The sequence below is a fragment of the Rhincodon typus genome, chromosome 3 (genome assembly GCF_021869965.1).
Source record: "Rhincodon typus isolate 14 chromosome 3, sRhiTyp1.1, whole genome shotgun sequence".
NCBI lineage: Eukaryota > Metazoa > Chordata > Chondrichthyes > Orectolobiformes > Rhincodontidae > Rhincodon > Rhincodon typus.
In genome coordinates, this window is record NC_063334.1 from 49342936 (window position 1) to 49357030 (window position 14095).

At 40.4% G+C, this 14095-nt stretch overlaps 1 protein-coding gene across 3 annotated transcripts in view; it reads left to right on the plus strand.

Moving 5' to 3' along the window:
- The window catches only part of LOC109913699 (guanine nucleotide-binding protein G(I)/G(S)/G(O) subunit gamma-7), a 345302-nt gene that overhangs the window by 271380 nt on the left and 59827 nt on the right, over positions 1-14095 (plus strand). For all 3 annotated transcript variants that reach the window (XM_048595252.1, XM_048595253.1, XM_048595254.1), the window contains one exon: positions 4024-4058. The gene's annotated coding sequence lies outside the window, so the exon portion shown is untranslated. The remainder of the gene's footprint in view (positions 1-4023; positions 4059-14095) is intronic.

Genomic DNA, 14095 nt, shown 5'->3' on the forward strand with positions numbered 1-14095 from the left:
TGTAAACGGTTGTGATGTAAGCCATCCATTTATTTCCAAGATGAAAGGGAGCTGGTATCAAGAAATTATCACTTATACCTGGATACAAAGGGTTTCATGCTACCATGGGAGGAAAAGTGGGCAAAGGAAGCAATTTTTTTGAGATCAGGTTACAGGCTTCCCTCCAACTTAATGAATATTACTGACAAGCAGCTCAAGTTTTCTGGCCAGCAGAGGAGAATAGAATGTTTTGGTTTTTGAGCCACCATACTTGGATGTAGGAGAGACATTCCCTCATCAAAGAGATACATCCTGCAGTTTCTTATAGATTCCAAGAGATATGCCCTGCCATGACCAGGGGAAGAAGGATCATTGAAATCCAGCACTAGCAGTAAAGTCTGTTCCAGAGACTCTGAAAACTGAGAAATAAATATACTGTATTTAGTTCGAGTGTAAATATATTGCACTGTAACATGCATTATAGTCAACAAGATTTATTTTTCAAGTGTGTCAATATCTCATAAAACAAAAACTACATTCAGATTTTCAGTGAAAGATAAGATCACCAAATGGGTGCAATCATCAATGGTACATTATATAAGAATGTGAGATTCCAGTTCAATGGGAATTTAAAAGTATTTGATAGAAATAATTGTTTAGGATTTTATGAGATGCGTATAAGTTAATCAGGGTTGAAAAATATAAGAACTTGCTGTAAAAGCTCAGAACAGCAGGAAGGGTCACCGGACCTAAAACATTAACTTTCATTTCTCTTCACAGATCATAGAACCCCTACAGTGCAGAAACAGGCCCTTCAGCCCAACAAGTCCACACTAACCCTCAGAGCATCCTGTTCAGACCCATCCCCCTAATCTAGGCAACCCTGAACAATATGGGCAATTTTAGCATGGCCAATCCACCTAGCCTGCACATCTTTGGACTGTGGGAGGAAACCGGAGAACCTGGAGGAAACCCACACAGATACAGTGAGAATGTGCAAAGTCCACACAGACAGTCGCCCAAGAGTGGAATCGAACCCAGGTCCCTGGCGCTGTGAGACAGCAGTGCTAACCACTGAGCCACCATGCTGCCCACATGCTGCCAGACCTGCTGAGCTTTTACAGCATCCACAGTTCTTTTGGATTTAATTTTGAAAAATATCAATGTGGCAAATGTTGGATAAGAAGCAGAGGTAATGCTACACCTGGACAAACAACAAATTAGAACACAGAATACCAAATGAGAAATTTGCAAAGTTTTGATTGCATACTTCCATTTGCTGAGGGTAAGATGTACTGCTGTCTGCTCACTGAACATGTACTATAACTAGGTTTGTGGATAACACAAAAGAAGGTGTGAAGTTGAGTGGTGAGGATGATATAAGGCATCTGCAGAGGGACATAGACAGTGGGCATAAATTTGGCAAACGGAATATAATGGAAGGTTATGCACTTTGACAGGAAGTGTAGACAAGTTGAATATCATTTGAATGGAGAAAGACCGTGGAAAGCTACGAATTTGGGATTTGGGAGTTCTATAAGTTCAGCAGCTAATGGGGACAGCAAATGGATTTGGCATTTGTTTCAAAGGGAATCGAGTATAGAAGTAGGAAGATTTTGTTAAAATTATACAATGCACTACGTAGACTACAGCTGGAACACTGCAAATAGTTTTGAGCCTCCTATCTAAGGAAAGACATACTGGCTCAGTCCAAAGAAAGTTCACTAGGCTGAAACCAGGTTTGAGTGGACTGCCCTTTGAGGAGGAATTGTGGAGATTGGACCTGTACCTGCTGGAATACAGAAAAATGAGAGGTAACTCTTTTGAAACATACAAGATGCTTAGAAGACTTGATAGGATGGTATGGAAAGGTTGTTTTCTCTTGTGGGAGCGTCTAGGACCAGAGAGCATAATCTCAGAATAAGGACTCGTACATTTAAGACAGAGATGAGGAGTAATTTGATCTCTTAGAGGGTTGTGAATCTGTGGAACTGAATAGCATACAGGCTGTTGAGGCTGGTCATTAAGTCTATTCAAGGCTGCAATAGATTTTTAATCAGTAAAGCAGTCAAGGCTTGTGGGGAAAAGGCAGGAATGTGGAGTTTAGGATTATCAGATCAGTTACGCTCTCATTGAATGGCGAAGTTGACACAATGGCTGAATGCTTAAGTTTGCTCCTATGTCTTATGGTCATTCTTCAACCCAGCGGTGATGTTGCCCACAGCCCAATCAGTTGCTGTGATGCCGAGGTCCAAAATTGGCCAACAGAAATGCAGGCAGTCTCTTAGTTGTTTACTCAAGTCTCATGAAAAAAAAACACATGAAGCTCAATGATGGCTCCTGCATTAGGGTTCTTTAAAGGATCATGCACCCTGATTGCAGCTAAGATAGTTCTTTTGAAACATGTTCTATTGTTCAATGACTGGACATTTAGTATGAACCTGACTGGTAGGCATTGCTGTTAAGTTTTTTTTTGTTATTCATTAATGGATTGTGGGTATCACTGGCTGGACCAGCATTTATTGCCTATTTCTAATTGGGCTTGAGAAAGTGGTGCTGAACTGCTTTCTTAAACCGCTGCAGACTATATGTTGTACATAGACCCACAATGCCATTAGGGAGAGAATTCCAGTATTCTGACACAGCAACAGTGAAGGAAGGATGATATGTTTCCAAGGCAGGATAGGTGAGTGGCTTTGAGGGGAACTTGCAGGTGATGGTGTTCACAAATATCTGCTGCCCTTGTCCTTCTAGATGTAATGACAGTGGATTTGGAAGTTGCTGTCCAACAATCTTTGGTGAATTTCTGCAGTGAGTTTTGTCAATGGTGTACTGCTGCTACTGAATATCAGTGGTGGAGGGAATGAAAGGATGGATGTGATACCAATCAAGCAGGCTGAATTGTCCTGGATGTTATCAAGCTGCTTGAGCGTTGTTGTAGCTGCACTCATCTAGGCAAGCACGGGACATCACAATCCTAACTGCTACAAATGAATAAGAACTCTATTGAGTAAGCGTTATTTTCTTTTTGTCAGCAAGTTATACTTTAAACTACGGAGAGAAACTATCCTCTTATTATAGTTTTGTACCCAGCACACCCTATGGAATTACAGATCTTGTAGCAGATAATCCACAGTTGCTCCTAGCTTCAAATGGATTCCCGTATCCCCAATTTGTCAAATAATAAGTTTGAGTGACACTGTCAGTGGGCAGACAGTACCACATCTTACCCTCAGCAAATGGAAGAATGATGCATTTTACAGTGCAGTATATTTACACTCTAACTATAGTACATTTATTTCCACATTGAAAATAAATGAGTTGTAGTGCTGAGGGCTTGTTATTACACAATCTGCTGAAGGATTTTATTTTACTTTTCCTTTTACCTTTTCCTTTCTGTTTTTTTTTAATTATCTTCAATTGCTTCTATGCTGTCCTACATCAGCCAGATTGGATTATCACTCTTGCTGGGCCTTCTCTTCAGTTAGAGACGGTGCCATTCTACACCAGAGAATAGGAGGCATGTTTAATGGAGACATGTCCTGTCAATTTTCTTTCCTTGTTCCATGCAGAGGGATCAATTTTAGAGGCTATCATAGTGAACAATCTTTAGCTAAGCAACAACATTGGAAATAGATTGGTCTATATGCCTGTAATAATTGGTAAATAGACTCTTGTTCATTATATGCTAATCTAAGGGGTTTTTTCCCAATAGTTATTTTAATTCATTTCTACAGTAATAAACAGTGAAAAGAATTAAATAGTGATTTAACAGTAGAATCTACTGCCAATATACAGCAACAATTTATGTTTTCATTTGCCTTTCCAAATGTTGGTTTTGAGTGATCACTAAGAGATATGTAAAAATGTCCTGGATTGCCTTTCCCAATTCTTTCCAGATTAGGGAACATATAGGAGAAATGCATTCAACAGCATGACCATTTTGCACTCAGATAGAATGAAGGTGGATTTTGAAATATATGCATGTAGTTTTTTTTAACATAGATAATATATTAATATTACTTTCTCTATTTGTTCCCACAGATTGCAGAGCACTTTCCTGGAAATAAAAGAGAGAGGTATGTGTTTTGTTATTAACGCAACCCTATGCAAGTGAGGCATTGATTTCTGAGCAGTGTATGAGCACAGTATGAATACAGTTGACTCAATTAAGAGCTCTTGAAATTGTTCAGCATCATCTGTGTAGGATGTGAAAGCTGTATTATTTGGCATATATGCTGTTTGTCTTCTTCTCGTCACCCCACCAAGCATATTGCACCATAGTTAAATCATGCACCATGTGAAGCAGGTGATTGTTACTGATGTCATTGAAGGATGGCGTTAATGCACCATATGTGACTCAGAATAGGCCACAAGAAGCACTGTTTAAAAGATATATATATATAATTATATAGCAAAATCCATTGTTCACAGATTATTTCACAGGGAATCTATCTGTTAAGGTCCTGAAAATCTGTACATTAACCTTCTGAAATACCCACATGGTGAATCAGTCTCTGCAGAGAGCCAGTCATGTCTTAATTGTATGTACTCATGCCTCTATGTGACTAAAGCTGAAACATTGAAGTGTCAAGTTCTTGAACGGTACGTAATTAGCATGAAAGGCTGTCTATCGATATGGGTTATTGTGGCAGTCACTATCTCCAATATATTCAACTAGAGAACAGGGAGAAAATGCTGTGTTGGATACTTATTTGTTCTGCATGTCAACTTCTCTTCATATCTCTGGCATTTTCTCTCCTCTCCTATGACATAAAACATAGAACATTACAGCGCAGTACAGGCCCTTCGGCCCTCGATGTTGCGCCGACCTGTGAAACCAATCTGAAGCCCATCTAACCTAAACTATTCCATTATCATCCATATGTTTATCCAATGACCATTTAAATGCCCTTAAAGTTGGCGAGTCTACTACTTTTGCAGGCAGGGCATTCCACGCCCTTACTACTCTCTGAGTAAAGAACCTATCTCTGACATCTGTCCTATATCTATCTTCCCTCAATTTAAAGCTATGTCCCCTCGTGCTAGCCACCACCATCCGAGGAAAAAGGCTCCCACTGTCCACCCTATCTAATCCTCTGATCATCTTGTATGTCTCTATTAAGTCACCTCTTAACCTTCTTCTCTCTAACGAAAACAGCCTCATGTCCCTCAGCCTTTCCTCATAAGACCTTCCCTCCATACCAGGCAACATCCTAGTAAATCTCCTCTGCACCCTTTCCAATGCTTCCACACCCTTCCTATAATGTGGTGACCAGAACTGTATGCAATACTCCAAGTGCGGCCGCACCAGAGTTTTGTACAGCTGCAACATGACCTCACGGCTCCGAAACTCAATCCCTCTACCAATAAAACCTAACACACCATGACATTAATCTTCTCCATCACAAGAACTATTTTGATTTTGCTTTTTCTTTCCTATCAACCTTTTCGGTATTAAACCTGCGTTAACTTTTTTTTTAAACAAGCTCAGACAGTATACCTGGGGAACCTCCAATGAAAATAATGAAGAAACTTAAAATGTTCACTATTAGAGTTAGATTTGAGCTGATATCTGCAGTGTGCTACTGCTTCAAAAGTTAGAATAACATTGGCAAATTTCTACGTGGTGGATGAATGATTTTACCTGAGGTGAAGTACTTTCTTGAAGGAAAGCAAAACTTCAGAGTGTTACTGGATTACAAATAATTTTTTAAAAATCACATGTTCTGTAGATTGGCTAAAGAGTGACATTGGCTCCCTCTGGAAAGCAAGTTCATTGCTAGTCAATTAGCTTGATCTGCAAATGGTGTGTGGAACAAAAGAATTGATTCCAAACCTTTTACCCCTGGGATGAATCTTATTTAAAATGTCAATAAAAGTTGTTTCATAACTGTTTCTCACTTTCTGTAAGAATCTGTACATGCCATTGTAGTACCCACAACATCACAATCCTTCTTAAAGTTTTAGATGAAAGTTGAGACAAGGGCCCTTTTCCCATGACCAGTCTGTTGGGCAGCAGTCAGTGATTTGATCTATTAACCGCCCACAAGAAGATACAGCAACAAGAGTTGACCATACCTCCATGAAGCCTCGTCTGCCATTTACTCTGAAGATGGCTGATCTTTGGTTTCAACTCCACTTCCCAGCCCGTTCCCTATGTCTGTTAATTTTCTGAGAAACCAAAGTCTTTAAAGTTTTCACAAAGAAACCAAAGTCTGTCTACACCAGTCTTAAGTTGAATCAACTTCAGAAAATCTCAAATCTTGTCGGGGCCAGAATTCCAATTTTCCAATTCCACCAATTCACAACTCACGTTCAAGTGGATAAATCTGTCTTCATCTCAGTTCTGAATAATCTGTCACTTATCATGAGACTCCATGGTTTATATTCTCATTCAGTAGAATTGACCTGTGTTAGTCCCCTTCAGAATCCACTTTGGAATTCCTATAAACTCCAGCAAATGTAGGCACATTTTACACAGCATCTCATCATAAGACAATGTTCTTGTTCTAGTGACCAATCTAGTGAAACTTTGTTATATTGCCTCCAATGCAATTATATTGTTCCTTAAGTATGGAGACAAAGGCTGGGCACAGTGGCCAGAATCTAACATTGCCTTTCCAGAGGAAAATTTGATGCAGGGAAGCATTTAATGAGACTAGAGTGTGCCAGGTGGGACCCACTTGAAAGCCTTATCCTGCCACTGCATCTCTCAATCAGTGGTGGATAGGGCACTCGCCTTGTAGGAAACCTGCAAAGAAAAGCCTGTTGAGTTTGCTCGCAGGTCCCCAGGATTTGGGGGAATGGGTGTCTTGGGCGAAGGCACCAATTCTTGATCCAGGAACCTGGCATCATGACAGGGGTAGGACCATCCTCCTGCTCTTCATCTAACCTCTCCTTCCTTTCCCAGCCATAAACTACCCATGACTCCAGCCCACACATCCCACCCTCACTCACTGTTCCTGGGCCTCTCATGGGTGCATTACCAGCAGCTATCACTGCTGTAGTGGTAATACTGACAGCTCCCAGCGTCAAAATGGCTGGCAGCTTCTTGGTGGAGGGAGGTAGTTTATATTCCCATTCCTGGGATCCTTCTTTCAAGAAAGGTCCATCGGCCACCTGAGAAAGGGCTGACTGGCATTTGATGGAGCAGGCCTTCTCCAAAGAAGGCCTCAGTGAACAAATAAGACCCCTGTCTCCTGGAGTAAATTCTGCCCAGTATTCCAAGTGTGGTCTCACCATTACCCTGAACAATTGTAACAAGACCTTTTTAATCCTTGTACTCCCATTAGTTTAGGTGCATTGGCCATACTACAGTGTCCGTAGTTTCAAGGGATGTGTAGGCTAGGTGGAGCAGTCATGGTAAATGCATGGTTACAGGGATAGAATAGAGGCCTGGGTCTGGTTGGGATGCTCTTTGGAGTGTCAGTGCAGACTTGATTGGCTGAATGGCCCTATTTCTGCACCACAGGGATTCTGTGATTCTATTCCCTTGCAATAAAGGCAGACATGTCATTTGCTTTCTGAATTTCTTGCTGCATCTGCATGCTAGTGTTCTGTGTTCCTTGTTCAAGCATACCCAAATTTCTCTGAATATTAACACTCACAGATTTCACCCTTTTTAAAAAATGAGTCTGTTTTTCTTTTCTTAAAGTGACTAAAATGACCAACTTCAAACTTCTTTACGTTATATTCTATCAGCCATCTTGTTGCCACTCACTTAGCCTGCCTATATCTGCAGCTTGACCTCCTGCTAGTGTGCACTTCCACCTATTTTGCGTCATCAGCAAACTTAGACACGTCTTTCTCTTTCTTTGGCTGAGTCATCAATATAGATTCTAAATGACTGAGATGCCAATGCTGATCCTTGAGGCCTGTGAACTTGAAAATGCCCCACTCATTTTGCTTCCTGCCCATAACACTACTTCTGTCTAGGCTGAATATATTACTTCCCTGACCGTGAGCCCTTGTGTTGCTTATTAGCTTTTCTGAAATTCAAGTCTACTACATTCACTGATTCTCCTTTATCTACTGAACTAGTTACACTGAATTAAGTTTATGTTTGTACCCTGATTCAAGGTTCCAGTGATTTTTAAGATTAGAGCACTCAAACTAAAGCAGCACTCATAGACAGTTTGCCATTCCACAGATCTGAGCAGTCATGTTCTTCCTGACTTTACAAAGACCACGGTCTAGGCAATGGCCTAGTGATATTATTGCTTGGACTGTTAATCTAGAGACCCAGGTAATGTTCTCGGGACACGGTTTCAAATCCTGCCGTGGCAGATGGCGGAAGTTGAATTCAGTAAATATCTGAAATTAAGAGTCTAATGATGACAATGAATCCATTGCCGATTGTCAGAAAAACCCATCTGGTTCACTAATGTCCTCTAGGGAAGGAAACTGCCATCCTTATCTGGTCTGGCCTATATGTGACTCCACACCCACAGTAATGTGGTTGACTCATAACTGCCCTCTGGGCAATTAGGGATGGACAATAAATGCTGGCCTAGCCAGCAATGCCCTCATCCTGTGAATGAATGAAAAAAAGGAAAATATTTAACATCAGCCTGCTTAATATGGGGTTCTTTTAAAGACCATTGATTACACAAGAAGTACCTTGTATCAATAGATAGTTTTGTCATTGGTATTCGAAGTAACACTATCAGCGCACTGCAGGCATAAGACTATGATTTATGTATGGAAATAAGGCAGAACTGCTGACAACTTATATCCCCTTGCAAAATGTCTAAACCTTATTGACAAGTTTTCATGACTGAACTATGTGAAATTGCGAATTTTGATCCCCAAATCACCAAGAAGCAGAATTTAACCTACTCGGACACCATGAAAGGAAACCACAGCATATGATGAGTATTTGTGCTGTCAGTATTTTGAAGTTGCTTGAACCTGATGCTAGAAGCTTATTGTTTATGGGTGGGTATATTCCATGTAAAGCAATAAATACTTACTTTTTCCTTATATGTACACAGCAGTTTAATTTTAGAGGTAGCAATTTTTGAATGCTATTAAAATCTTAGCTAAAACAGTTTAAAACTATTGGATCAAATAAAAAGATATGCTTCACTATACTGTATTTTTTTTTATGGAGTCAATTTGACAAACTGGCTATGTTGACACATTTATAAAGGAATAGCTTACTTCATCAGTTTGATTGCTGTATTATTCCTATTACTTTGCCAGAAAAGAAGGATGTTAAAAATTATCTCCTGTATACATAGAAGTTACATACCTCTGCCTAGCAGACCTCCATTCAAAAATTATTTCATAGAATTCTTAGCTGTGAGCTTGTTAGACCAATGAAGAAGTAATTTCAGGAATTATCAGAGATTGGATCCATTAAACTCAGTACAAACTATGGGTAGCAAATTCAGAAGGATACACTCTTACTCGAATCCTGACTACCCAAACAAGGGACCATCATGTAAAGTCAAGAAAACATGAGTTGTAATCGGTGTTTACCAGAAACGGGAAACAAAAAATTTGAACTCCCACGCAAATAGGATTCAAAATTAAGAACCAAAGTTTGGCCCATTCCAAAACCAACGATATGCATCTTTTAAAGCAATAGCTTAGCAAATTGATAACAGTACAAGACACAGAAAGATAAATACTAGCAATGCAGCTTATTCTCTGGATGGCAGGGAAATATAGAATGAGTCAAATTCTAGTTCTTTGTTTCCAGAGCTACAGTTTTTCTGCATAGAAAAGGCAAAATATTACAAAAGAGACCGTTAATGCATGGCTCTCAATCCTGGTACAATTACCAAATGCATATACTGGGAACTTAGAATATGTGACATAAGGGAGGTTCAATCACTTAAAAATTGCTGGTGGCTACCATTGCTCAATGGTGCATCAAGGATATCTTCCGCACTGAAAGGGCTACAAATTGCCTCCGATCTTCAATTCTCCAGACTGCTCAGGCCCAGAAGGTATTCTTTCAAAATATATCATTCAGTCTTCACCGCACCCTAATTTTATCTTTACCATGGAATCCGGTTAGTCTTTACCTCTTTTTGTTGGTGGCTGGATCTGTCTCTTCCCCCACCTGATATCCCAGCTGCCTGAGAAATTTTGGACCAGAACTTAAGAAGCCTTGAACCTTTTACATCCCCTGCCTCTTCCTGCCAATGCCTCACTCAGCGAGTGACATGTTTAGGGCAGATGGATTTTGTTTTCAGAAAATAAACTACAGATATTAGGTCTAATTTGCAGGCCATCTGTGTCGCTGTCATTGTGTTTACCCTCCACAACATCAGTTTTCATAGAATACTAAAAGTAGGGATTATACTCAACAAATGCGTGCACATTTGCACACATAGGTCAGAGATTCATCTGCACAGTTTTCAGTCAGAGCCAAGCATCTGGCACCACCAACTGTACAGGAGAGGAGGCAGAAGAGGAGTGATGGTGATAGAGGATTCATTAGTTAGTGGAACATGCGGGCATTTTTATGGCCATCATTGTGACTCCAGAATGATATGTTGCCTCCCTTGTGCCAGGGCCAAGCATGTCACAAAGTGGCTCCCGGACATTCTTCAGGGGGAGGGTGAACAGCCAGAGGTTGTGGTCCAAATTGTTGCCAATTACTTAAGTAGAAAGGAAGATGTGATACTGAAATCAAAATTTAGGGAGTCGTAGGAAGTTAGCAAGGAAGACCAAAAACATGTAGCAATCCCCAGATTATTCCCAGTGCCAAGTGCAAGCAAATACAGAAATAGTAGGAAAAGACAGATAAATGCATGGCTGGAAAGATGTGGGTAGGCTTTAGATTCCTGGGACACTGAAACTGCCTGTTTTCCTGTACAAGCCAGACAGGTCTCACCTGAACAGAGCTAGGACCAAGCTCGTTGTGAGGTAGTTTGCTAATGTCAACAGGATGGCTTTAGACTAACTTTGGCAAGACTGTGGGAATCTAGAGAGAATATTAGAGGTGAATAACAGGGCTCACAAAATCCTTAAGGGTACAGCTGGCAGTAGTATAGAGAAGAGTTCGATACTAGGTGATGTCGGGGTAAGGGAAAAATAGTCCAAAACAAAGTTATTGTACAAGACTGGGTATTAAATACACCTAGGTGTAAGTTGTTAAGGAAAAATAGAAAAAGAAGGAAAGGAGAGATAACAGTGATGGTTAAGTCAGGCATTGCCTCCTGGAGAAGGAGGATGTCTTGGAGGGTTCAAGGACAGAGTTAATTTGGCTACATCTAAGGAATTAAAAGGGTGGAATTACATTACTCAATGTAGTCTACACACCAACAACTGGTGGAAAGGAACAAACCTGCATTGAAATTACAGGAAATCCCAGCATCATAGAGCAGATATAATGATCAATTACCCAAATATACTGGTATGTAAGGGGCAGAAAGGAACAAGTGTTCCTGGATTATGTTAGGGAGATTGGCCAGTTCAGCGAGGAAGGATGCATTGTTGAAGTAGTCCTTGGAAATGAAGTGGGCCACGTGGGTCAAATGTTAGTGGGGAAATATTTAGGAGACCATGATCAATCTATCATAAAGGTTGAAGATGGTATTGGAGAATGACATGCAGCAATCCAGGGGAAGAAAAAAAATCAATTTCCAAAGGGCTGAATTTAAAAAGAACTGGGTAGGATTCATTGAAATAAGAGGTTGGTGGAAAAATCAACTGAACAATTGGCCACCTCAAGGAACAGATGGTTTGGGTATAGCCAAGGTATATTCCCTTGAATGGAAAATATAGAACAAACAAATCCAGAATTCCCTGGATGATAATGAAGAAGAAATTAGCATTAAAAAGAAAAGGTATGCATATGACACATATAAGGCAGAAAATGCAATTGAGGATCAACAGGGGAAATCATGTTTAACTAACTTGTTAGAGTTTTTTGAAGGGGTAGTGGGAAGGGTTCATGGAGGTAACGCTTTTGAAATAGTGTACATGGATTTCCAGAAGGCATTTGATACTGTGCCTGACAACAGACTTGTGAGGACAGAGATTATAGTATGACATTAAATGGACAGTGACAACATGAATACAAAATTGGCTGAGTAATAAGAAACAGAGAATAACAATCAATGGATATGTTTTGGACTGGAGGCAGGTTTGTGGTGGCATTCTCCATAGGTCAGTATTGGGACCCTTGCTTTTTCTGATATGTATTAATGATTTGAATCTTAGCGTGCCCTATCTTTGGGGCAAGGTGATGGAGTGGGCAGATGGGTGGCAGGTGAGGTTTAATATTGTTAGCGTTCTCACTGATTTTTCATTATCCATAGTGTCCAGGGACATGCTGGCTAAATGGATTAGCCATGGTAAATGCAGGGTTACAGGGATAGTGTGGAGGGTGGTTCTGGGTGAGATGCTCCTCAGAGGGTCGGTGCAGACAGATTGGGCCAAATGGCTTCAGGCTTCTGCACTGTTGGGATTCTATGATTCTCTTTTCATTCTTTTGTCAATTTTGGTTTGGAGTTATAAACTGGGAATTGTGAGCTGAAGATGATCTTTGCACTTTGGGAAACAGCATGTGGTAAAAGGAAAACGATAGACCAAACAAGTTTTTGTTCATTTGTGAGGCCGGGGCTGGAGACTGATTAGACGCTGATTCTTTGCTTAAAGTGTTCCTACAAGTACAGTGGCTTCGGGAAGAGCATTATGTTTAAACAGAAAGTAGAAGTTGGCCATTAACAAGATCAGCACCTGAGAGTCTGTTCTGGCAAGTTTGGAAAAGACCCTGTATTCAAGCATTTGGCAGATGTCGAATGGTAATTAAGGCCTGGGGAAAAGACAGTCAGCGTCTCTGTGCAGGACCAGAGTTGAAGTTAGTTTTTTGCACTGTGCTTTATGAGGCGAGATATTCTGGCTGCTGATGACACAGCATGAAAATTTTAGAGAAAAGATTCTGGGTAATCCAAGATGGAGAATGGGAAAAAAAATTGTAGCTGTAACAGCGACTCCTTTTTTGAGGTATTTTCAGTTTTGGAGATAATTTCCTTGAATCCTTGGGTCACTAATTACTGCTTTATAAGCTGTTGCATTGTTTTGGAACTTTGGAAAAAATTGATCAAAACAATGGCACTTAAGAAAGGAGTGATATGTAGGTGCCGGTGTTGGACTGGGCTGGACAAAGTCAGAAGCCCCACGACACCAGGTTATAATCCAACAGGTTTATTTGAAATCACAAGCTTTTGAAGTGCTGCTTCTTCATCAGGTGAAGTATAGTCCAAAGGAGGAAAAAGTAAAAAAATGGAGGAAGAGAGAGCAAGGAGGTACCGAGTGAGAGGTGAAAAAAATGGAGCAGTGAATCTACACAGCTGACTGCCTCTGCTGTTATTTTCAAGTATCTCTGGACATCAGAGTTCCTTCTAATAAAAATAAACAAACAGTGAAATTCTCAGCTGACCATAAAGAAATCTGTGTTGGAAGCTCAGTGTAGAGGACAGCTAAGTAGCATTTTTTTTAAAAATGTGACTTTTTTTTTGTAAATCTACAGTAGTGAGTGGAATGGGTTTTTTTGATTATATGTTTTTTTTGAGATCTGTCTCTTGATTCAGCTTTAAAAATATAAATCATAGGTACTAAGTTATGCTGGAGCAGAGTTTTTAGAGTAGTAAGACTGCTGTTTTCTGGGTCTGTTGATTGATAAGGTGCAAAGATGACCTTTAGTAAAGCAATGTGCTCTTCCTGTTAGATGTGGGAGATTAGGGAGAATTTCAATGTTCCTGATGATTATGTCTGCAGGAAGTGTGTTTGGTTGCAAATCCAATTGGATTGCATGGATCGGTTACAGCAGCAATTAGAGGCAGTGAAGAATTTATAGGACCTAGGGGTGTGATGGATGGCAGTTGCAGGAAGGTAGAAAACCTGCAGGTAGATGGGTTAGCTCCAGGAAAGGTAAGAGAGGAAAGAGGTAGTGCAGGAGTCTCCCTTGTGGCTGTCCCCATCTCAAACAAGTATGCTGTTTTGAAAAATGTAGCACTGACAGCCAGGTTTCTGATACCAAGACTGGCCCAGTGTAACGAGGGATACATCAGGATTGATTGTGATAGGGGACTGTCTAGTCAGAGGTACAGGCAGACATTTCAATGGCTGACAATGAGATATCAGAATGATG